This window comes from Myotis myotis, unplaced genomic scaffold, assembly GCF_014108235.1.
Source record: "Myotis myotis isolate mMyoMyo1 unplaced genomic scaffold, mMyoMyo1.p scaffold_m19_p_9, whole genome shotgun sequence".
NCBI lineage: Eukaryota > Metazoa > Chordata > Mammalia > Chiroptera > Vespertilionidae > Myotis > Myotis myotis.
The window spans coordinates 59,644,728-59,670,804 of NW_023416401.1; the positions used below are offsets into that span (position 1 = coordinate 59,644,728).

Genomic DNA, 26,077 nt, shown 5'->3' on the forward strand with positions numbered 1-26,077 from the left:
TTGGGAAAATGGAGAGGGCGATGAGAGTAAGGGAGGTGAGTGGAGACTCAAATAATACAAAAGGACAGATAATTCAAAAGAAGCAATTTTTGCTTTTGTGTTAACATGGTATTCTGTAGGATAGTTTTGTTTTATTTTTCTACATTTGCCCACCATAAGTCCCTTTTATTCATGTCTTACTCTTCTCAGAGTTCAACACTTTGGGCTCAGGACCCTGCTTTTCTGCCACTGCCAACATCCTCAGAACTGCCCTCTGATTGATCTGACCTACAGGATCTATCAGTACCTCTTCTGTCTGGCCTGATGCTCCAGTAGGACAGAAAAATCCTCTTTATTTTTAATGAAAACTGGGGAAGGAAGGAGGGAGACACAGGGCCCAAGGGGGCCCAGAGCCCTTTGCACACCATTCCTTCCCCATAAGTGAACTGAGTCTTATTGCTTTTCTGTGACAGCAACCCTCAAGAAAGCCAGCTGAGAAACAAAGTAATAAAATGCGGGCAAAATTCCTGGGTGAGGAGAGAACCAGGGCAGTGTTTGTTATATGAGCTACTCTGTCAGCCTCCCTCAGATTTTCTCCACTGAATTCTCTTGGGGCCATAGGATGATTACACTAGCAGACAATGAACCTCCTGCTTTATTAAGCTACAAGGTCCACTTTGGGCAGACATTCATCCCCACACCTTGAAGGATGATGAGGCACGCCACTACTCCCAGACCTTCTGACTCTGTCCAGGTCCCTGTCACGATAGTTACTAACATTAATAGACCTTTAGATTTATATATAGCAGTTATTTGAAATGTGCCTTACACAGTAGGCTGGGTAAAAGCTGCTCATTGTTTATAGATAAGAAAACTAAAGGCCACAAATATGTACCCAGTAAGCTCAGGCATTGCTCAGAGCTCTTGCTACTTCAATGTTACCCTATGAGATCCAAAGATAAGTCTTATTTCTCCCCTCCCTCCCCACAAATGTTCCCAAGTGACCTTTATTTCACAAAAATATTGCCAAATACTACTTTTACTACATGCTATTTAAATGGGGGGAAAAGGCAAATTCACAAATTACGTACCTTAAAAAGTTAATTCTTCTACTTTGAGGCTCTACACATCAGATAGCATCAGTTCCCAAGGCTGAATCAGTGAATTCTAAACTCTCTTACATTAATCTTTCACATTAGGTGGGGTATACATACACCAAAGGAGCTTCTGAGTCATGTCACCTGCCCAGGCAAAGGCTTAGATTTTCTATACTCTTGTGTGGTTTTCCCCAGTCCACTCTTAATCAATCAGCTAGTCTCTGAAAACCACAGCCTATAATTTTATATATATGTGCTACCACTGTGAACACAAAAACCACTAAGCCTTATTTCTTTAATGGAATCAAATCTCTCCTTTGAATCTTAGCCATTAACAGGCAACAGAAGTATTCTGCAAGGCCTCCAGAACCATCTGGAAGCCTCTGAAGCCTGTGAGGTGGGCTGCTGTCTCCTCCAGCCATGTACCAGGCACAATCTCCTCGGAAGCCTGGGGAGACTGGCTTTCCATGTGTCACCTGACTTGCTGCTGCACTGCCTCCATCTCCTACACAGAGCTCAGGCCTGCCCAGTGCTGACCGGCAGGCAGGATTCAGGCTGCCCAGCACTATGCGTCTAGCCCTAGCCCACTCCTTGTTGGTAATGCATACACTACAGACCACTGTCTTCCCCACTGTTGCTGAGTTAGGCTCTCTCTGAGGCTCTAGATACTTCTTCAGAGACATCAAGAGCAAACTGCCAGCCCACAGGTAAGTCCAGCTGAAGAAAAGTTCATTTGGACATCACAGTGCCTTAAAAAAATTAATTAAGCCTTAAGAAACTTAAAAAAAAAAAAGAAGAAGAAGAAGAAGAGCAAACTAAACCCAAAGCAAGCTAAAGTTGGAAAATAATAAAGATTAAAATAAGAAATCAATAGCCCTGACTAATATGGCTCAATTGTTTGGGTGTTGTCCCATGCACCAAAAGGTTGCCGGTTTAATTCCCAGTCAGGGCATAGGCCAGGGTTTCGAGCTCGATCCCTGGTAGGGGGCATGAAGAGGCAGCCAATAGATGTTTTTTCACTCTCATATCAATGTTTTACTCGCTCCTCTTCCTTCTTCTCTCTCTCTCAAAAAAAAAAAAATCTTTTTTTTTTAAAGAAATAGAATAAAAAATGAAACCAAAAGTTGGTTATTTGAGATCAACAAAATTAACAAGCCTTTAGCAAAACTGGCCAAGAAAAAAAGAGAGAAGGTACAAATTACCAAAATCAGGAATGAAAAAGTGATCATTACTGACCTTACAGAAGCTAAAAGGATTATAAGGATATACTGGGAACAACTTTAAGACAAAAAATTAGGACGTTTAGACAAAACAAACATATTATGAGAAAGATACAAATGATTTAAAGTGACGCAAAATGAAATAGAAAATCTAAGTACACCTAAAACAAGTAAAAAAATTACTGAATTAGTAATTAAGAGAAAGCTACTGACCAATATCTCTTATGAATATAGATAAAAATCTGCAACAAAATATTAGCAAACCAAGTCCAACACCATATAAAAATAAAAAGGATTATACACTATGATCAAGTGGAATTTATTTTAGGAATATAAGGTTGCTTTAATATCAAAAAATCAATGTATTGCCATGTTGGTACAATAAAGGACAAAAACCACACAACAGAATCCAACATCCATACATAATAAAACCTCTCAATAAACTAGGAATAGAAGGGAACTTAGCCTGATAAAAGTTATATACAAAAAAAACTACAGCTAACACCATACTTAATGGTGAAAACTGACACTTCTCCAATTTTGGGGAGAAGTATTCAGTCTTTCCCCATTAAGTATGGTGTTAGCTGTAGTTTTTTTTGTATATAACTACAGCTAACACCATACTTAATGGGGAAAGACTGAATACTTCTCCCCAAAATTGGAGAAGTGTCAGTTTTCACCAGTTATATCCAACATTGTACTGGAGGTCCTAGATGGTACAATCAGGCAGAGGGATTTTTTTTGTTTTTAATGGACATCAAGAGTATGTCATTCTACTCAAAACTCTCCAGTGACTTCCTGTTTCCCTCAATATAAAACCCTACACGATCTGGGTCCTTGTCAACCTTGTGACTTCTCCATAATCCACTCATACGTACAGCCTTGCTTACTTCATCTCTAGCCACACTGACCTCCTTTTATCAAACACAATAAGCATACTCCTGTTTCAGGGCCTCTGAACTTGCTGAACTCTATGCCTGAAATGTTATTCCCCAAGATACACAGTATATCTTACTACTTCAGTTACTGCATATTTTTGCACATATTTTATTTTCTCACAGAAGCCTTCTTTCATCACACGGCCCCTCCCTATCCCCTTATCCAGCTTTATTGTTCTTCATAGTATTCATTTATCTATTTTCCTTCACTAGAATGTAAACGACGAGAGAGAAGAGTATTTTCTTCACTGCTACATTTCAAACACTTAAGACTGTGCCTGGCACATGGTGGACACTCAAATACTCACTAACTGACCGAATGTCTTTAAAAAGAAAATGTTACATAGGAGAATGAAAAAAAGAGGGGGCTGGGGAGGGGGGGACGACTAGCCCAAGAGGCTGAAAAGGACCAGGGTTTTGGATCACAGAGAATGAACGAACATAGGACAGCAGAAAAACTTGGTTTTCTGAAGCCAGAGTCTTCTGGATTCTAAGCTTATCTCTTCCAATCATGGTCTATTGTGTCCCTCTCTAAGTCTCAGTAATTTATAAAATGAGAACATCACCACCTAACTCCTAAGTTGCTATGAAAATGAAATCAATTTATGTATAGCACATAATAGACATTATAATTAACATTTTCTGATACCTCTGGCCTTCAAGAGCAACCTAAAATTACCTTAAAAATTACCACTTACTGAAGCACAGATATGTCCACAGGGCTGTTGCCCCTAAATTAAATGGCCTCCATACTCATTTTAGCTTCTTTCTTATCATTCTTCTTTCACCTCCTCCCTTACTGTTGGTTCTCAGCTCTCACCACTAGCTACTGTCAGTAGAGCAGCTCCTCCCTGCTTTTTTATATGCTGCTTTTAATTTTATGGGGGTACAGAAACCAAACTGCTAAACTTGTTACAATAACATGTAATAATAAGAATAAATTAGTGCTGTGCAAGGGCTTAAGGATGAAAATGACTTGCTTCCTCCTTGTTCTTTAGTCAGGCTCTACAAAACTGAGGATGTTAGATAAATACGCTACTATATGGATATCAGTATTTTATATATTTTTTAAATGCGGAATCATTCAAATTTTAAAATAGTCAATGGTGGAACTTCTTTGCAGGGTAGTTATTGTAAGAACAATAAGATCCAAACGTGGGCCCTGGCTGCTGTGGCTCAGTTGCAACAAAAGGTTGCTAGTTTCTAGGTTAGGCACATGCCTAGGTTGCCTGGGAGGTTGGGGGGAGTGAGCAGGAGGCAGCCAATAGATGCTGCACTCTCACATTGATGTTTCTCTCTTCTCCCTTTCTCTCTCTCTAAAAATCAATAAACTAGTCTTTAAAACAAACAAATAAAGATCCAAAGTTGGCAACCAGGACATAAAAAAGCCAGAAGCTATAAAACTTTAGATTAACCAAACAAAAAGAGGTGGCAAACAAGAGTCTGGAGATTCAGAATAGGAAGGAAGGTTGGCCAGCCAAGAGCACCAGGTAGGGGACAGACCCCTCTGTGCACCCTCAGGCAGACAGAGGGAAGAACAGAATGTCCATTGTTACATAGTATTAAAAAGTGGCCCACATCACTGGCCAAGGGTGAGAAAGAGATGGTGGGGAAACATGACCTCTGATAAGTTATGAGGCTACATGTGTAAGTGCCTTTCTCACTAGCAGTTGGGGGTGGGAAAGGTGGTGCCTGGAACCTACAGCCAAAATAGGAATAGCCTTCCTCTTCTGAGATGACAGTAGGGAACAAGGCAACATATTAGTGGAACTAGTGGTTGAGTGCAAACATATGCTGGGAATGAGCTCTTGAAAATGGCTTTAATATCTGTGCCGGCAGTGGCCTTGGAGCCAGGCTGTGTGAGTGCATTTAAACCTGCATTCGGCAACCAACATGCTGCAAATCATGGCTGCTGATGCTGCCTGGCTTTGTCTCTGTGCCCTGAGGTCCCCTCCCTTCTGAAAAGACTGAGCTTTGGGAAGGGCCTGCAGAAGGACAGAAGGACATGGGGAAAGATTTACAGTACAAATTTCCAAAGGAAAACCCTCCCTTTACCTTTGGGAAACAGAATGACAAATAGGTCAGGGACTGAGATGTCAGGGACACTTATGTTTTCTTCAGGGACACTTCGGTTTTCTTCTTACTTTCTCTCATTTCGGTCATGCTGCTTTACAATTTACAAAGCTTTCCAACTTGCATTTCTCATTTGATTTTCTATAACAGTGATGGCGAACCTATGACACGCGTGTCAGAGATGACACGCGAACTCATTTTTTTGATTGATTTTTCTTTGTTAAATGGTATTTAAATACGTAAAATAAATATCAAAAATATACATCTTTGTTTTACTATGGTTGCAAATATCAAAAAAATTTCTATATGTGACACAGCACCAGAGTTAAGTTAGGGTTTTTCAAAATGCTGACACGCCCAGCTCAAAAGGTTCACCATCACTGCTCTATAACATCCTCCTTGGTTACTGTACACACAATGTGAGGTGTGGGGAGCACTCCAATTTTACAAATAGGATAATGGAGATTGTCCAAAGGCAGATATTGAGAGAGAAGATAAAAATCCACGATTCTCAGCTCCAACCCAGCTCTCCAGATTCCTGTCTGTTCTGGTCCAAGTGTTTATAGGACCCAATGTGTAACAGGTGTTTTCTTCTGTATTTAGCCTAAGCCTCTGCCAGCTTGAAGGGTTCTTCTTATCATTTTTAGCCTCTTATCCCCTCACTAGCAATGCCATTGCTCAGAAGGCACCCCCAACTGCTACCTGCCCTGCTGGGCCCCTCAAATACCTGGGCCTCCTTTCTGAATCTCTGAGGAGGTCTGTCTTCTTGAACTTACAAGAAAGATCAGTATTCCAGGGAGATTAGCAACGCAAAGAAAGCCTGCCAAGTCAGGGAGAACCATGCTATTTACAGTTAGACTGACCTAGGTTCTAACATCGGCTTTGCCCACGCATAAGCCCTAGGCACCTTATTTTAGCTGCCTGAGCCTCCGTTTCCTCGCCTATAAAACAGGGTTTTGTCTAGGGTAAATAAGATCCATAACACAATTGGTTCTTAAGATGTTGATTTCCCACCCTGACCAGTATGGCAGTCGTCCCATGCACAGCATGGTTGCTGATTCAAATCTTGGGAAGGGCACATGCCCAGGTTTCGGGCTCGATCCTTGGTAGGGGGCATGCAGGAGGCAACCGATTGATGTTTCTCTCTCCCTTCTTCTCTCTAAAAATCAATAAAAATCTTTAAAAAATAGATTGATTTCCCTTCCCATCTCATTATCTGCTGTCTTCCCTCTAAGCTCCCCCTGACTTCCCCTTCACACAGCTCTACTCGATCACTCCACTCTCACAACTGTTCATGATCACATTTTGCAGGACTGATAAAACTACAGGATTTTCTAAAGCTGACCTATGGGTTTGGTAGGGCACAGTCAAGACTGGAATCAGGAAAGTCTCTAAGGACTATTCGGTCATGTTAAGAGAGCTTGTGGGAACTGCCAGGTTCAGATCTGCAGCACAAAGCAGCTGGTGGAAGCCAGAAAGCATTGAATCTGCTTTGCCTTATTCATGGGAAAAGACCATCTCATGACAACTCCAGTAAAGCAAGTTCAGTTTTCCTCTCAATACAGGAGGCTGCCTATGTCAATCTCTTAGACATGGAGTAGAAGAGTAATCACCTATAAGTTATCTGTAGTAAGGGTAAAAATAAGCCCCAAACTAGTTACTCTGTACCTTAGCCCAAGCTTGCCAGTTTGCCTCACTCACCGAGGCTGAACTCAGTCTGCGATTACAGGATCAGCACCAGCTGCCTCTGGGAACAGGGCCCACCTATAACAGAGAGGGAATTCAGTCAGAGTCCTGCTCAGAATTTAGGTATATGCAGGCATTCAAAGTCCCTGCCCTCACCCTGGTTGGTGTGGCTCAGTTGGTAGGAGCATCGTCCAGTACCCCAAAGAGTCGTGGGTTCGATTCCAAGTTGGGGCATATACCTAGGTTTGATCCACAGCCCTGGTTGGTGGGGCCTGTGCGGAAGGCAACTGATGGATGTCTCTCTCCCCGCGCCCCCCCCCCCCCCCGCACTCGCTGAAAAATCAATAAAAATGTCCTTGGGTGAGGATTAAAAATATAAAATAAACAAAGTCCCTGCCCTCACATGTCTTGCATCCTAGCAAAAGATAGGTTAATAAATAAATATATCATTGCAGGTCATTGTAAGTGCGGTCATTTAAAAAAAAAAAAAAAGCAGAGTAAAGGAAGAAAGAATGAGAATGAAGTCTATTTTTAAAAAATTTATCTTTACTGCTGAAAGTATTACAGATGTCCTCTTTTTCCCCCATTGACCCCTTCCACCCATCCCCAGGCCTTCACTGCACTATTGTCTGAGTACACGGGTTATGCATATATGCATATAAATGCTTTGGTTAATCTCTTCTTGCAACCCCCCCTCCCCCTTCCCTCTACGATTCATCAGTCTGTTCCACGCTTCCAGTATCTCTGGATCTATTTTGTCATCAGTTTATTTTGTTCATTAGATTCCACATACAGTGATATGATCACGTGATAGTTGTCTTTCTCTGACTGGTTTATTTTGCTTAGCATAATAACCTCCAGGTCCCTCCAAGCTGTTAATGAGGCCTATTTTAGGTAAAATGGTCAGGAAAGGCTTCTTCAAGAACTGACTACTAGACAGAGACCTGAATAAGTATGGGGTAAGATTTGCAAAGCTCTAAGGGAAGAGTGTTTTAGAGAGGGGGGAAATAACAAGTGCAAAGGCCCTGAGGCAACAGGCAAAAATAAGTTGATTATGCTTAAGGAGCAAATAAGTCAATAAGTCAATATAGCTAGAATGCAGTGATGGGAAGAATGACATACCAGATACACATGGAGAAATTACTCATTCTCCTTATTTTACGTATGAGAAAACTGAGCCTCAGAGGTTAGGTGACTTGTCCAATATCAAAGGATGTCAGTGGCAGAACTGGGAATGGAACTTGGGTCTTTGGAACAACTCTAACTCCCTCTCACTCCTGGGCCAGGTTTAGATAACCTAGAACCGAGCAGGGACAAACTTTTAAGTGCTCTGAGATCACTTAGATAGATTTCAGGTTTCTCTGATCATCCCCTCCTCTGCTGGGTGAGGGTGGCTGAAGGACAGGGAAGCCTTATATATTACCTGGAATGTGGAATAAACATGACTTCGGGATAAGGAGAATAGGAGCACATGCCAGGCATTGTTGTAAACCCTTTGTTTGTATTACAACAATTTTGTAAGGTTGGTGTGTTGTTATATTTCCCATTTTACTAATGGGGAAATGGAGGTACAGAGACATTAAATAAATGTGCCCAGGTTACAAAGCCAATACTAGTAGATGATAGAGTTGGGACATGAACCCAGGAAATCCAGCATCTAAGGCTTGGCCTTCTAACCACACACTATGCCAATTCTCAAAAGTAGAAGTCAGGAAACATGTTTTCTAGTCCTAGCTGGCATGGCTCAAAGACCCCATTTATACCCAAGCCTGAGATCGTCTCCATTTACTTGCAGTCCAGGCTTTTTACTGAATACCAGCTGAATGACTCCTGAGTCCTTCAGCCAGGTGGTTCCAGAGACTTCTCTAATTCTGAAGCTACTGTAATCACAAAGCTATGATATCCACAAAAATAGCCATTTCATAGCCACTAACATTTAACGCACATTTTGAAATTAGACTAGGTACTAGGCTAAGCACCTTACATGTACTATCTTATTTCAGCGAGGGGGAAAAGAATTGTTCTAAGACATAGGTAGAGGGATCTGTGAGGGACTCTAGGCTTGAAAAAAAGAAAACACATGGAACTGAAAAATCTCTGTAAGCCAGGGTAAAGGAACTGGGACAGAGGCATTAGGGGACTGGTGGTAAGGGCATAAACTATTAGCACCTTCAATTCAACATGTCAGTAGGCTGAACTCATCTCCTGTCTCCCACCTCCATGATTCAGCAAGTAGAATAACTGTTCTCCAAGTATTAGACTCCAAATGTTCATGTTCTCCAACTCCTCCTTCCCTCATTCCCCATTCTCACAACTGCGAAGTCCTTGTGGGGTTTTTTGCTCTAAGAGCTCTACATCCACACTGTTCTTCATTATTCTCTACTGTGTCAACTTCCTCTTGGTTAGGATCTCATTACCTCTTGCCTGCACAGCTAGAGTATTTCTTAAAATGTGCTGACATTATAAAGACAGACTGTTATAGTAGCCTCTTCCCTGGTCCTTATTTCACTAGTCTCCCTTCACTTCTCCTATTCCAATCCATTGGGCACACACTGTCAGACTAATGTTCCTAATGCTACTCTCCTGCTCAAAAAAAAAAAAAGGTCATGGCTCCCAACCACCTCAGACTCACTCCACGGGTATGCCATGATCTAGTCAACATCTGCCTTATGTCTACCTTGGGCCTTCCAAGCTCTCATACATTTTTTGTCCATGCCATTGTCTCACCTGGAATGCTTGTTTTTCAGGCATTTTTGGTGCGCTTTGTACATGTACTATGTACTTTGTATGTATTCAAATCCTTAATCTTCAAAGCCTAGAAACTCAATGAAGTTATCCTAAACCCATTCTCACCACTTTCTGTCATGTTCTTGAAACATCTCTGGCTGTGACTACATCTGGCTCTGGCCTCACCATTAGCTAAGGCCTCAGAACTATAGTCCCCCTGTTCCTTCTTGCTTATAAAGATCTGTACTGCTTCCAAAGAATGGAAACCTAGTCAGTTAGGATTTCTATTCTCATTCCTGTTACTCCAATCTTACACTTAACAAAAGACCTGGATTCTAATCTGAGCCTCAGATTCCTCAGCTACAAAATAGGGATATAATTCCCATCCTGCCTATAACAGAGGGATTTTGTGAGAATCAATGTGGTAATAGAAAAGGGGGAAAGTTAGGATGGAAGACTCCCAGCCAGATCTTTATTTAACAGCTCTTTCTGTCAGCTGCAATACACTGAGTATATATAGAAGCCTTCTATCCAATCAATCAAAAATATTTCCTGGGCCTAGGTGGCCATGGCCATAGCTCAGGTTTAGGGGATACGGAGAGTGCAGGGATGAATGAGAACAGTCCTTATTCTTGGGCTCCTTGCAGTTCAGGGTGAGATTGTGTCAACTTCCTGCAAAGAACTACTAACAATATTAGGCAGATCTAACAGTTCAGAGTGCCATAAAAGTGGAGAAAGAAATGTCTGACTGTATGTGGCCTCAGAAGCTTCATAGAAGGAATAAGGACTTACTTAAGCCAGGTCTTGATGCAAGGTGATAGAAAGGCTTAGGCTACTCTGCGCCAAGCACTCAACTAGGCATTCTGCTATTAGCCCTCATGGTACTCTATGAAGCAGGGGATGGCATGTCCATTTTATAGCAAAGGTAACTGAAGATGGGTAAGGCTGTTTGTCATTCAAGGTCAAACAGCTATTAAGTAGCAGAGCCAGGATTTGAACCTAGGTCTGCTTTACTTTACTTGAAAGCCTATGTGCTTCTTACTTACTTCATGGTCTGCCTTACTTGATTATGTAGTAACATGAAAGGAAGAACAGATAAAGTCCTTTCTACCTCAAAATCCAATTATTTGAATGGGGGAAGGAGGGAAAGGAGGTTTACTGCTGCTATGTCTTCCCCATAAGACTGATCTTATGGCAGATTTAGGGTCTTATTAACTGGAATAGTCCAAGTATCTGGCAGAGAGCCTGGCAGGTATGAGTCACTAAGTATTTGAGGAACATGTGAATGAATAAATGAATGAACACCTGCCCCAGCGCCTTGGTTCTGAGGTCTAAAAGTAAAGTCCAATATCTCAAGCTCCATGTTCTGACTCTCAGCCCCAGTACCTATAATATCAGTATTTACTAATCTGTTAGCTAAAGGTACGCTTTTTTCATTCTTGTTTTCAGGAGTTGGGGAGAAGCAAGGAGAGGAAGGGATAAGGAGGAAAGATGGACAGTTAACAGAGAAAAGAGAGGGAGCCCAGCTGGCATGGCTCAGTTGGTTGAGTGTCATCCTGTGCACTGAAAGGTTGCCAGTTCAATTCCTAGTCAAGGTACATACCTGGGGTTGCAGGTTCGAACCCTGTTTGGGGCATGTATGGAAGAGAACCGATTGATGTTCTCTCTCACAATGATATTCCTCTGCCTCTCTCCCTCTCGTTCTCTCTCTCTCTTTCTCCCCCTCCCCACCTTCCTCCACGGATGTCCTCGGGTAAGGGTTTTAAAAAAGAGAGAGAGGCCGAAACCGGTTTGGCTCAGTGGATAGAGCGTCGGCCTGCGGACTGAAGGGTCCCAGATTCGATTCCGGTCAAGGGCATGTACCTGGGTTGCGGGCATATCCCCAGTAGGAGATGTGCAGGAGGCAGCTGATCGATGTTTCTCTCTCATCGATGTTTCTAACTATCTCTCTCCCTTCCTCTCTGTGAAAAATCAATAAAATATATTTTTTAAAAAAGAGAGAGGAAAGTGGTGAAATCAGAAAAAGTAAAGGAGACAAAAAGGAAGAGGATGCCTAGGCAGAATTGAAATGTCTGAAGCCTAGACTTTGGGAAAGATTTATTTTTCCTTCTTGTTCCAGAACCAAGGATTTTTTTATTTATTTTAAGCAGCACTAGGAATTCCTCATCATAAATTTTAAATGAAGGGAACTTACTTGTCTAAACCTCAGACTAAATCGGTAGGCAGAAATAAAGTAAAGCTCCTCAGGGTTCCAATCCTCAGTTCTCACCACTGTCCTGCCCGAGCTCACCCCTCTCCTGGTTTAGGCTGAAGCCTGCAGAAGTCAGAAGACATACAGGTTCTTCCGCTATTCCTCTGCTTCTTCTACAGGGGTTACTCCAGGCTAATAAGCCCTGCGAGTCTAACCGGCCTATGGATAAAGGGATACGGACATCCTCTGGACCCTTCCCCACAGCACCATGCCATAAAAATGTATTGAACCATAAAAGGAAAGTGTTTCTCCTTTTCTGTTGAATTCCTAAAATGTGTGTAAATGAACTAGGATGAAGATGGAAGAATCAAGGTCCCTTTTCAGAACTCTCTAGATCAGTGGTTCTCAACCTTCTGGCCCTTTAATACAGTTCCTCATGTTGTGACCCAACCATAAAATTATTTTCGTTGCTACTTCATAACTGTAATGTTGCTACTGTTATGAATCGTAATGTAAATATCTGATATGCAGGATGGTCTTAGGCGACCCCTGTGAAAGGGTCATTCGACCGCCAAAGGGGTCGCGACCCACAGGTTGAGAACCGCTGCTCTAGATCCTAGGTCCTAGTACAGACCAACCCTCTTTAGGTCCCATCTGCATATTGTACACACGTACTTTTCCTTCTTACTAAATTAGTGGAGAGAGCATTGGGCTAAGAATCAGAAAACCTAAAGGCTATTTTCAGATTTACCTCCAATTCACCATGTAACCCTGAACGAATCATTTCACCTTCCTGGACCTTAGTTTCCATATCTGTAAAATGAGGGTAATAGAACCTACTCTTTTGAAGGATCTGCTGATGGGTCGAACAGGGTTGATAAAACTATTTGGTTTGATGTGAACAGTAAAAGAAGTAATGATGGGATTGTCTCTTTTTAAAAAGGTGGTAGCTATACCATCTTTCAGTTAAAGGGATCTGCTCTGAGTGGAAGAATTAAGAAAAGCTGTGGCATACACAATGTCACTGTCTGTACCTCCAAGACAGTCAGGCATTAAACTGTGACTAAAAACGCTCAAGAACTACATGCACACAAATCCCAGCAGGTCCCAGTAAAGAGAAAATTGCTCAGGGAAAGTAACAGAAAAGTAGTAATGACCAATTTAGTGCCGAAGAGCTCAGGCTCTAGAATCAGGCACCTGGGTTTGAATCCCAGCTTTGTCTCTACTAGCTTTGTGACCTTAGGCAAGGTCCTTACCTTCTGTGCCTCAGTTTCCTTTATTTGTTTAAAATGGTTCCTGCGTCACAAATTTGTTATTGGGAGAAATAAATGAGAAAGCATAGGAAAGCCCTTAGCTCAGGGCCTGGCAAAAGTGACTCAATGACAGGAGCTGTTATTCCATTGAAGTACCACAAAAGTATGAATAAGAAGCAATAAAAAGGAATAGGAAAAAGGAAAGAAATGTACATTTGCCTTTCCTATTATGTATCATACCCTATGCCCAAAGTCTTAATTATTCTCATTTATTCCTAATAACCTTTTGAGGTCAGTACAATTATCCCCATCTTACAGGAGGAAACTGAGTCTTGGAAATAAAGCAACTTGTCTAGAATCACTCAGCTAAGATAGAGAACATACTGGGACCCAGAAATGATTCCAAAGACTGTGTTTTTTCTATTATATACATTGCACTTTCTCATGCTCAAAAATAAAGGAGTCCATGCATATCAAAGCAGGCACCAATAATAAAGTTTTAGGAAATGGACCAAATTCTCCCATTGTGTAGTTGATTAAGCAACTGCTAGTTTTGCATGCCTGGGAAAAAGATGGGCGGGGATAAAATACAAGCGTACCTTCAAGTTCCAGTATTGCAGGACTTGCCTTACCAGGCTTTCCCCAAGGGGCTCTCAGCTCATTGTTGCAGTAAGAGAAGAGCTGGGCTTTTACAGAACTGGATATTATGCCCTTAAGGACAAAATATTCTAAGACAATCTAACAAACAGTCAAGAAGTCATAAGAGGTACCTGGGCTAAACCTGATCAAAACACCTTATACTGGAAGGGAATACGATGCTAGAACACCTTTGCAAGAATCAGCATGAACTGTGTCCTTGAGTATGTATACTGTCTCTATTTCTGGGAAGCACTTTACTATGTCCCAAATGACTGCAAGTTAACCTGGAAAAAGCACTCCTTCCCATGGACCAGGCTATTATTTTGGAGCACTGCATAAAAAAAATAATAGGGCAGGTTCTACAGGAATATATGGAAAACAGGAATCTATAACTGGTGACTAGAGGGAAGAAGCCAGGAAGTGAATTAAGAGAAAATATTGGGAAGTACTGGGGTCTGGATATCAAAGGCTTTTGTTAGGTGAGGAACCAAGCAAAAGGCCTGGGAAAAGAGAAAGAGTGCTTCAGGGGGCTAAGGAGAGATCTGACAAAAGAAGTCATATCCTATATTTGTAAAGCACATTTTTAAAGAATAGCAGGTCCCTACAGAACCCTTGCTGTTTACAGGAGAGCTATCTCCAGTGCCTGCAGGATGACTGACTGAAAGAGGTGCTGCTGAGTGGTATCTTCCTCAGGAGAAGGGAAGGAAGATGGAAGCTGGCTCTATCGGCCTCTCGGGCGGCAACCAAGGCAGGCGTGAGCAGCCACAGGACATAATAAAAGCGTAATAGCTCTAAGGCTCAATCAGGCAGGGCTCACCTACAGGTGGCTTCAGACTGACTTCTATTGCAACCAGCACCTGAAGATGCACAACTGCCCACATCCATCAAGGAGTACAAGACTGGACATAGAGCAAATAGCCCTTGTCCCAAGAGCCACACTTGCCAATCTATTTGTTAGTTCTGTTCCAGCTGACCCTAACCTCAAAGCTTTAACCACCTTAACCTTTATGAGGTCTGCTTTCCCCAGTCTTGACCAAACTTCATTGTCTTGAAGTCCTACCACACTCCTCCCACTCACAAGGATGCCTGACCTTGCCTCTTGTGACTGGCTCTATTGTGTGGTTGCCTGTGCCCTGGTATAAGAAACCAACTGGTTGTGTTACCATGGGGATTAAAAATATGACAACATAATAAAAATGCAGCCAGTCACAAAATGGCTCAGTAAAACCCTCCTCTACTCCCTAAGAAAGACAGGTCTCAGGATACCAGCATATCACAAAAGGCAGCCCTGAAGGGCAGCTGACTTCTTAATGACAAGAGACATTAGGACTCTTGAGCCCAATCCATGTTCATGTCTGAGAACATTATGTGTGCCATAAGTAGATGAAACTCAATCCAGGCAGTCTCTAGGCTGCCTGGAGGAATATCCAGAGAATATAACAGATGTGCAAGACAATAATTCTTGCCTCTGCATTTTCTGAGCAGCGAACAGCATTTCTCCTTCCTCAGCTAAAACTGTCTCCAATTTCTCCCTCCTCCTTCCCTAGAAGAGCCAACCCACAGGAATCATCAAGGGAGGCACAAGTAATTACTGTTTTCTTTTCTCCATGCTAATGAGACAGTTGGATGGTTTCCCTTCCCCCTCCTGAGTTGGGAGCAAGAATCTAAGCCTTTATACTCTACAACCAACACACCAAAGCTTGGGCCAGATAGAGCTCTGCAAACTGAACTGTGTAGAAGACTGCTTTCTGTCCCTGGTGAGACCAGAGCTGTAAGAGGCCCCACCACTTTACAGAAGGGGTGGTAAGACCAAAGTGGGGAGAGGATCTCTTCAAAGTTATAAAAGAAAAGCAGTGGCAGGGCCAGAATCAGTCTGCTTACTCCCAGTCAGGGCGCTTCCCACATCATCCAGACTTCTGACAGTAGAGAATGACTTTGGAAGTATCCTCAATGTGGAACATGGAGCTCCAAGTTTCAAGTTCACATATCGTTTTTTGAATAGGTACTTAAAAAGCAAAGACAATGCAGCTCTGGTTGACGGCTCACTTGGTTGAAGCGTCATCCCCTGCACCAAAAGGTGGTGGGTTTGATTCCCAGTCAGGGCACATACCTGGGTTAGGGGTTCGATTCCTGGTCAGTGCATGCAGGAGGCGAACGATTGATGTTTCTCTCTCCCATCAATGTTTCCCGCTCTCTCTAAAATAAATTTTAAAAATAAAGCAAAAACATATCCTCAAGTGAGAATTTAAAAAAAAAAGAAAAAAGCAGTGACAATGCTCTGCAGATTTGGACTCAACCCAAGAACCTCAGTTTCAGTATCTGGGAGATAATGGCAATTTTACCCCAAAATTGAAATCATAAGTAGATGGCCAGGCAAAAAAAAAATCAAAAAAAATCTGTGAATTCTAGTAGAAATTCAGTTGTTATGTGAAGACTATTAGATACCAAGGGTGGGGGCTGCTGTTAGCCTTAAGAATGAACTTCAGGCCTTGGCCAGTATTGCTCAATGGGTTCGGCTCCTGGTCAGGGACATGGACCTGGGTTGTAGGTTTGAAACCTGACCCCGGTATCTCTAAAAATCAATGGAGAGAATACCCTCTGGTGAGGGTTTTAAAAAAAAGACTGAACTTCAGATCTGGTGGATAAAGGAGCTCCTGAGCATAGAACATCAGGACCTCGTTCCGGTAGCCCAATCCCTGTATTTCACAGATGAAGAAACTGAATCTAACACTATCAGGGGCTTCACAGAAGAGGACCCAAGGTGAAAGAGCAAGACTGAAGGATGCTATGGCCCAGAGCTAGCCACGGCCTGCCTGCCTAGCCAGGGCCAGAGAAAAAAGAACACAGGGTCTCTGGGGCAGGGAATGAACATTTGCAAGGGCTATGCTGAGAAGAAAATGGTTCAAATTTTTAAGCTGGAATAATTTGTAGAATCTAACAAGGCTTATTTTTTTTTAACCTGGAGACTGGCTCCTGTCAGTCTGTAAAATCTCTTCCCTTCCTTCTCACTATCTATACTAACTCTATCATTTCAGGTGGGATACAGCAACTCAAATCCAGTCCTCAAACTAATTCTAACTACAGGCAGGAAATATTTATTTTTAATATATTTTTATTGATTTCAGAGAGGAAGGGAGAGGGAAAGAGAGATAGAAACATCAATGATGAGAGAGAATCACTGATTGGCTGCCTCCTGCACGACCTCTACTAGGGATCGAGCCCACGACCTGGGCATGTGCCCTGACCAGGAATCGAAATCATGACCTCCCGGTTCATAGGTCGACACTCAATCACTGAACTGTGCCAGCAGGGCCAGGCAGGAAATATTTTAAAGTCTTAGCTGTAACTCCCATCCCCCACCCATAGTCCCTGGATATCAACCATTCCTCCCTGTTCTCCTGTACCACAGAGTTGACTCTGCGGTTCCTTGTGGTATTCATGATATTGCCAGTGCTGACCACCAGGCTTTACTTCTAGAGGGCACAAAATCGTGTGCTCTTTCTATCAATGGGCCCAGGTCCATGTGAAAGCCTCTACCTTTGTCATCTGCCTAACACCTCAGGCCTGCTATGACTGAAGTCCAGTTCTGAATCCCAAGGCCAGGCCTCCCGACCAGTGGCCACACTCCAGAGAGTGCCTGCCAACCTGGACTTGCACTTGAGTTAGCCAACTCTCCCTACTCTTTTGCAGGGGAAGGCAGCATGATATCGTAGAAATATCATGCAGACATGGGCTTGAGCCCTGGCTCTGGGTATCACTGTCACTTAACTGCTCTCGTGTATCCTCTTAGAGCAGTGGTTCTCAACCTTCTTAATGCCGCGGCCCTTTAATACAGTTCCTCAAGTTGTGGTGACCCCCAACCATAAAATTATTTTCGGTGCTACTTCATAACTGTAATTTTGCTACTGTTATGAATCGTCATGTAAATATCTGATATGTAGGATGTATTTTCATTGTTACAAATTGAACATAATTAAAGCATAGTGATTAATCACACAATATGTAATTATATATGTGTTTTCCGATGGTCTTAGGCAACCCCTGTGAAAGGGTCGTTCAACCCCCAAAGGGGTCAAAACCCACAGGCTGAGAACCGCTGTCTTAGAGCTTTGACCACTCTGTTTACTTGTCTAGCTCCTCTACCACTCTCCCCTACTTGGAAACAGGGAATATTTAGTTGTTTCCCTGTATCCACCATGAGTTAGTCACTGAGTTCCCACATCTGTAAAACAGGGATAATATTACCTATATCATAAGTTATGAGAGAAAAGGATGGAGAAAATATGTAACTTGCCTAGATCAGTGCCTGGCCCTTCTTCCTCTAGTGCAGTGGTTCTCAACCTTCTGGCCCTTTAAATACAGTTCCTCATGTTGTGACCCAACCATAAAATTATTTTCGTTGCTACTTCATAACTGTAATGTTGCTAATGTTACGAATCGTAATGTAAATATCTGATATGCAAGATGGTCTTAGGCGACCCCTGTGAAAGGGTCGTTCGACCTCCAAAGGGGTCGCGACCCACAGGTTGAGAACCGCTGCTCTAGTGTATCACGGATGCCCAGGGCCAAATGTTTGCCTGTACTGAAATAGACTGCCCATCCTAGAGACATCATGCCTTGCTGAACACCTCTAGGGTCAGCTGAAACTAACCCCCAGGGTCTGTTTCATTATAATAATTAGACTTAGTGACAGTTCCTGGAACCCAACTAGTAAAAATAGCTAGAGATATGACTATGAAGGTAGTGAATTTCAAGTAAATGCGGTGTGGGTTTATACTAATATTCTTAATTGAAAGGGAAGGGGTAAAGGAAAAAGGAAAAACACAGGCAAAGGGAAAAGGAAAAAAGGGATGTGCTCTGAAGTTGGGTCTTAGAGAAGAAATCTCAAATCCCAAGAAGTGGCTAAAGTAATTTGTACTGGAGTCTACAGAAGGGCCAGGACCTTGAAACAATTTGGTTGAGATCACATAGTAAGCTGAAGGGAGAAATGAGTTTGGAACCTACCACTGTGGTCTCCTCATCCAGTGTTTTTTCTTCTATTCTAAAAGATAGATGCACAATGTTCTGGGGAAAAAGGAGTGAAGGATAGGGGATACAGTGTAGTTGGCAGGAAGAAGCACATAAGAGATATGAAGGGGTACTGATACAGTTTCTGGCTGGGAGAGGTGATCCAGCCTTTAGTTTTGCAGGGGCCTAATATGCCCTGGAGGTTGAAGGCTAGGAATAAATTCAATTTGGGCAGAACAAGTACCAGTAATTAGGAAAGGGCAGGGTGTCCTCAGAGTATCATGGGCCCCTCTCCACACCACCAACTGCCATGGGTGATGAAAACACTCTGCATATCCATGCTCAACTTCTCAACTCAAACTATGTTACAGGTTTTCTAGGGTCTCTCTTTCCCATTAGAGGGCCCTCAGATTTTTAAACAGGTGTGAAGTATAGAGAAGTGGCAGACTAAGAGCTCTGTGACATGAGGAAGAATCTGACTGATTCTTTTTGTTGTTGTTGTTGTCATCCTATTTACTATATTCACCTGCCTTCTGGGAATTTAAGTGATTGTTACCCAAGGTCACACAGCTAATAAGGACAAATCAGTACTTGCCCGTATCCTGTGCCTTTTGTGACCATGGTGACTTTCAGCATATTTGGCCTTTGCAAAGTTTTGAGAGGCAGATGGGATAGGTGTTCTCTGATTAATCATGCTGTCTCTTTTTCTAAAAAGTCTCATTTGACACCTCCAATCCATTTCAGGCCTAGTCCTGATATTTATCATCTCTCACAGAACTTTCATAATTTACTTCTAACTCAGAGGTCAGCAAACTTTTTCTGTAAAGAACAAATAGTAAATATTTTAGATTTTGTGGGCTTATATCAGTCTCTGTAGAGTCAACTCTACCACTGTAGTATGAAAGCAATCATGGAGGAACAAATGAGTGTGGCTGTATTTCAGAACTTTACGGAAAGAGGCATCAGACTGAATTGAGCCGACAGCCCACAATTTGCTGACACCTGTTCTAATGCACTGTTTCCAATCACTGTCTCCCAATGCATCATACTCTCTCATAGCCTTGCACCCTCATTGGATACCCTCTGCCTGTAGGATAAAGTTTAAACTCTACCCTCATTCTCTACCATATCCTTCCCTGCACACTGTACTCCAACTTTTTACCTTTACCCATGCTGTTTCCTATCACCTGCAATGTCCTTCTCCCTTCCTCTGCCAATATTGCCTATTCAGTGACAAACTCAAATGCCAACACCTGTGAGAAGTCTTTGCTTGTTCTGCTTTACATAATTAGTCATACTTTTATGACTGTCACTCACTCACCACTGCCTCCCCACTTCCACACAATTCTCAGCTTCTCAGGGGCAGGGGTAAGTATCTTAATTCTGTATCTCTTGCAGTACCTAACATAGCACCCGGTGTCTGCTGACAGGTCAGGCGTCTAGGCTGAGCAGAGGTCACTAGAACGTAGGGATATTTGGTTCAACAGAACTATGAAATGACTCACAGCATTAATGAGACTTCAATCTGCTTCAAGGGCTGCCCCCTCTCCCTCCTCATCATGTTCCTTGGTCTGGCCAGGTTAACTAGTTAAGGGTCAAGATCAGGCATTTCTCTAGATAACTCTACCCTGTGCTGAGATGTGTGAAGAGAATATCCTATTTTCAGAGCTCCTTGTCCCTGACCTCAAACTGTATCCTTAATATCAGCCATAAACTGAACCTAGATCCAGATTTAGCCCTAGAACAGCAGACAGCCTTCTAATAAGAGCAGGTTCCCAAAGGCAGGGTATTTTACCCAAGGAAAGGCTCAGGTATACAATGCAGTCTGACCTCAATTGAAGAGAGAACACAAAGGTATGTGATAGGGACCATCAGGGGCATCGTCTCTGAATGCAAAGGGACCTCTACTGAGATTAGGGGTCCTGAGCAAGCCTGCAGCCCACAAGTATGGCTATCCTAGCTTGGGGAAGCTGTGAGGCCAGACTAAAATGCTAATGGGGGAAAACAAAACAAAAACATAAAAGAATTATTCTCCCAAGCCCAGAACAGAACAACATTCCATTTGGATAGGTGAGCTTGTCACAGGCATGGGGTACTTAGCATATCTGCCATTCTAGGATTACAGCTGTCAAGGTTTAATTAGAGTAATTAGAGTTAAAAATGTAATTTCACTTCAGGGGTATTTTGAACCGATTCCATTAATTTCTTCTTTTAAAAGAACAGAGAAAGGAGGGGTAGGCTGAGTGGAACAGAGGATTTTGCCATCAGAGAAGCAAAGCCATGTGCCCGGGCTAGATGAGCTTTCAAACCACTGCCAAAAACCCCCATCCAGCACCTCTGTAAGTTTGGCTCAGAGGACAGAGAGCTGCTGCTCATCAGCTTCCTCCCTGAAACTAAGTATCAGTTGGCACCTAATAAACTCACCTCCTTCTCCCCACCTGCGGCTCCTGTGTTACTGCCACTCAGTGGTTACTATTACAATCCTAAATCTGGCAAGGGGCTAGGACTTAGGGCTGCTAATATGATTTGTTCCATGATAGAAATTGCTCTAATGTCCACTCCATTATCAAGAGTTCCTGGACACATCTTTAAGCTAGTTCCCGCATCTGAAGTACCCTCCTTGCCTTGTCTGCCTCAACTCTTACTCTTCCTTCAAAGTACAGATCAAAGTTATCTCCTCCAGGAAAACCCACCTTCATGCCTCTGTAATCCCAGAGTCCCTTGCACAGGCCTCTATTAAGGCACACACAGAATACTGTGATTTGTTTCCTTGTTTGACTCTGATGCTAGATGGTGAGGTCTTTCAGGGCAGGGACTGGGTCTTCATCTGGGAATCCTTATCACTAGCGTGCTCTGACACATAGGAGATACTCAACCAATATTTGTTGAAGACACAACTATAGGGGGAATTTGGTCTGACCACACTGGTAGCTGAGCGTGTTAAGCATGCAGGTTCTACAACGCCTAGAAATATCCATGAGTCCCTTCCCCCGCCTCCCACAGGGCCAGTTCAGAAACCTGACTCTGCACTGCATGCAGGAGGAAGCCTTCCCATTGATCCCAAATGATGATTGATCTCTCCCATTAGAGCCTGCTCATTCCGTAGGGACCTTGGAAAGGAGATGAAAAAGCAAAAGCAAGCAAAGCCTATCCCCCCATCCTCCTCACCACTGGTTTTAAAGAATTTCCTCCAATCTTTGAAGGGCTCTAGTCTAGAAGGATAAGTGTGATCCTAGTTGAGAACAGTACATCAATTTGGAATCAGTGTTGTAAATAATCATAAACGCTGTAGTGTAGTACTATAGAGAACATGCTGTGTGATACACAGGGCAGCCAAGTCACTTCACTTGTCTGAGCTTCAGTTTCCTTTTCCAACCCATTCAGTAGGTTGTTAGGAAAAATAAAAGCAGCTTAACCCAATATTTAACACTTAGTAGGTATTCGAGAAGATCACCTACACTAATAAAAAGGTAATATGCTAATTAGACCAGGATCCCAGACATCTTCCAACCGTCTGACTTCCTTCTGGACAAAGCTACGATGGTGGGGGCCAAGGCAGAGGCAGTTAGGGGCGATCAGGCCAGCAGGGGAGGGGAGCTGAGGGCCACCAGGCTGGCAAGGGAGGGGAGCTGAGAGCCACCAGGCCAGCAGGGGAGGGGAGCTGAGGGCCACCAGGCCAGCAGGGGAGAGCAGTTGGGGGCTATCAAGCTAGCAAGGGAGTGGTTAGGCAGCGATCAAGTTGGTAAGCAAGCAAGCAGTTAGGAGCCAGTGGTCCCAGATTTCGAGAGGGATCCCAGATTGGAAAGGGTTCAGGCTGGGCTAAGAGTAACCCCCACCCCCGACCCCACCACCAGGCCTCTAGTATTATATAGTTTATAAAGCTGGGGAACACATATCAAAGGAAGATGGACACAAGTTAACCATTTCCCCATTTGCTCAGAGCCTGCTGGTCCCATCGGAGGAAGTCTACACCACCAGAACTGTTGTGTTGACAAGTGTAACCAGATCCATTTAACGGTAATCAGATTCTCCCTAGCTAGGAGCTCTCCTCAGGCCTCCTCACAAGCTCCCCAGGCCTGGATGCAGGCCCATATTGATCCACTTCTAATTAGGAGCCAAGTCAGTGCTTCTGACAGAAAGTCAGGGTCTAGGCTGCCTATGCTGGCCTCTGACCAAAGCCTGAAATGCCCTGCTCAGAGTAGGCCCAGAGAAGGAAGACATTTTTGATAGAAAAGGAGCCCAGACTAATTTTATCATAAAGCAGCCTAAAATTTAGAGCTGAAAGGGTCCTTTATGAGAATGAGCTTTGTTATAATACAGCTGAAAAAGTTGAGGTCCAGCCCTAGCCAGTTTGGCTCAGTGGATAGAGCGTCAGCCTGTGGAATGAAGGGTGCAGGGTTCAATTCCAGTCAAGGGCACATGCCTGGGTTTCGGGCTCAATCCCCAGTAGGGGGCATGCAGGAGGCAGTCAATCAATGATTTTCTCTCATTATTGATGTTTCTATCTCTCTCCCTCTCCCTTCCTCTCTGAAATCAATAAAAATATATCTTAAAAAATCCTATCTAATAAAAGAGAAACATGGTAATTAGCGTACGACCGCTACCCTTCCCATTGGCTAATCGGGGCAATATGCAAATTAACTGCCAGCCAAGATGGCGGTCGGCAACCACGCAGCTTGAAACTAACATGAGGCTTGCTTGCTTCAGTGACGGAGGACTCCAACGTTCCCCGCCTGCCGCTGCAGGCCTCTGAGCTGCAACTCTAAGCAACTATGTTACAAATACAGAAGCTAAACAAAACCCCAGAAACCTGCTTTAGTCCGCCGTGCTTCAGCCAGCAGGATCGCAACACTGTTTCAAATACAGAAGGTAAACAAAGGCCAGAAACCTGCTTTCAGCAGCGGAGGCCTAAGAGCTGAAGCCAAGCCTCAAAGCTAAAGCTGGCCCAGAATAAAAAGAAAAGAAAAAAAGGAGCGGTTGGGAGCTTCAGTCACCCACCAGCCTGAAAACAGCCCTCAGCCCTTCACCCAGACTGGCCAGGCACCCCAGTGGGGACCCCTACCCTGAAGGGTGTGTGACCAGCTGCAAACAGCCATCATCCCCTCACCCAGGCTGGCCAGGCACCCCAGTGGGGACCCCCACCCTGATCCAGGACACCCTTCAGGGCAAACCAGCCGGCACCCACCCGTGCACCAGGCCTCTATCCTATATAGTAAAAGAGTAATATGCCTCCCAGCACTGGGATCAGTCTGACGGGGGCAGAGCCCAAACCCCCTGATCGCTCTGTGGCTCTGTGTGTGACAGGGGGCGGGGCCACAACCTCCCTATCTGCCCTGCTCTGTTCGTGACAGGGGAAGGCGCCCCAACCCCCTGATCAGCCCTGCTCTGTGTGTGACAGGGTTCAGCGCCCCCCCCCATGGGCCCCGCTCTGTGGGTGATAGAGGGCGGCGCCCCAACCCCCCTCCCCACGGGTCCTGCTCTGTGTGTGATGGGGTAGAGCCATAACCTCCCCATCGGCCCTGCCCTGAGTATGACAGTGGCGGTGCCCCAACCCCCTGATCGGCCCTGTTCTGTGCGTGACAGGGTATGGAGCCCCAACCCCACTGATGGGCCCTGCTCTGTGAGTGACAGGGGGCAGCGCCCCAACCCCCTGATTGGCCCTGCTCTGTGCGTGACGGGGTGGCGCCGCAACCTCCCCATCAACCCTGCCTTGAGTGTGACAGGGGGCGGTGCCCCAACCCCACAATCGGCCCTACCCTGAGTGTGACTGAGGGTGGCATCGCAACCTCCCGATCCGCCCTGCTCTGTACATGACAGAGGGCGGCGCCTCAACTCCCCATTCGGCCCTGCTCTGAGCCCGACCAGGGACTGCACCTAGGGATTGGGCCTGCCCTCTGCAACCCGGGAGCAGGCCTAAGCCAGCAAGGCGTTATCTCCCGAGGGGTCCCAGACTGTGAGAGGGCACAGGCCGGGCTGAGGGACCCCCTCTCCCCCCCCCCCCGAGTGCACAAATTTTTGTGCACCGGGCCTCTAGTCCTATAGAATAAAAGAGAAACATGTAAATTGACCATCCCTCCGCTACATTCACCAGCCAATCAGGAGTGAGTATGCAAATTAACCCAACAAAGATGGTGGGTTAATTTGCATACACAGGCACTGGGCAGAGAGCAGAGTGGGAGAGCTGGCAGAAAGTGGAGCGGCTTGGGGAACTTGGCTCCCCAAGCCACTAGACGGAGAGCAGAGAGGGAGAGCTGGCAGCTTAAAGGACTTGGCAGAGTGGGAGGCCATGGGACAGAGACAGAGCAAGGGCAAACCAAGAGTGTGGAGAGCACCAGGAATTCTGGGAATAGTAGTTCTGATGGCAGCCCCAGGACCTGAAGCAGAAGCCTAGAGCGTGGGGAGCACCAGGAATGCTGGGAATCGTAGTTCAGATGGCAGACGGATCTCCTAGACACTAGAACAGCGGTTCTCAACCTATGGGTCACGACCCCTTTGGCGGTCGAATGACCCTTTCACAGGGGTCGCCTAAGACCATCCTGCATATCAGATATTTACATTACGATTCATAACAGTAGCAACATTACAGTTATGAGGTAGCAACGAAAATAATTTTATGGTTGGGTCACAACATGAGGAACTGTATTTAAAGGGCCAGAAGGTTGAGAACCACTGCACTAGAGCAAAGTGAGCCTGGAGCAAGTTACTGTTGTGGTGGGGGATGGAGGGAAAGCAAAGGTGAGAGACATAAGTAAAATCAGAGTGTCTAGGAAAAATTAAAGGGAAGATATCCTAAGACTTCCAGGAAATCTCCACCAATGAAGCAAAGAAGAAAAAATGCCTTTATTATTCTGTAAGCAACAAACCAAACTGAGTTGGGGGTCTCAGACAATTCGCTCATAAGATTGCAAAGACAGACAGAAACTCCTGGATTGGAGAGGGCTCCCCTGAGGGCTCCCAGATTGGAGAGGGTGCAGGTCGGGCTGAGGGACCCCAACATCCCCCAGTGCACGAATGTCATGCACCAGGCCTTTAGTAAATAAATAAGAACATTAAAAAAAAAAAGAAAGAAAGAAATTGAGGTCCAAAAAAAGAAAAGATAACTTATCCAAGTTGATACAGGAAGATAATACAGATCTTACTTCTAGCTCTTTCCTCTCAATTACAAGTTTCCAATCTGGTTACACAACAGAGATTCAGGGAACTTGTTAAAAATAGTTTGCCCATCTGGTGTGGCTCAATGGTTCAGTGTTGACCTATGAACAGTGTG

At 44.2% G+C, this 26,077-nt stretch overlaps 1 protein-coding gene and 1 pseudogene across 3 annotated transcripts in view; one reads left to right on the top strand and one right to left on the bottom strand.

Moving 5' to 3' along the window:
* The window catches only part of RALY (RALY heterogeneous nuclear ribonucleoprotein), an 87,380-nt gene that overhangs the window by 40,372 nt on the left and 20,931 nt on the right, over nt 1–26,077 (bottom strand). Inside the window, exon 2 of one of the 3 annotated variants that reach the window (XM_036322405.1) lies at nt 7,009–7,071. The exons of 1 other annotated variant lie outside the window; for it this stretch is intronic. The gene's annotated coding sequence lies outside the window, so the exon portion shown is untranslated. Of the gene's footprint in view, nt 1–6,975; nt 7,072–26,077 lie in introns of all 3 variants that reach the window. One more of the 3 variants, XM_036322406.1, reaches the window with a different exon arrangement.
* The window catches only part of LOC118662445, a 34,623-nt pseudogene that overhangs the window by 6,996 nt on the left and 1,550 nt on the right, over nt 1–26,077 (top strand).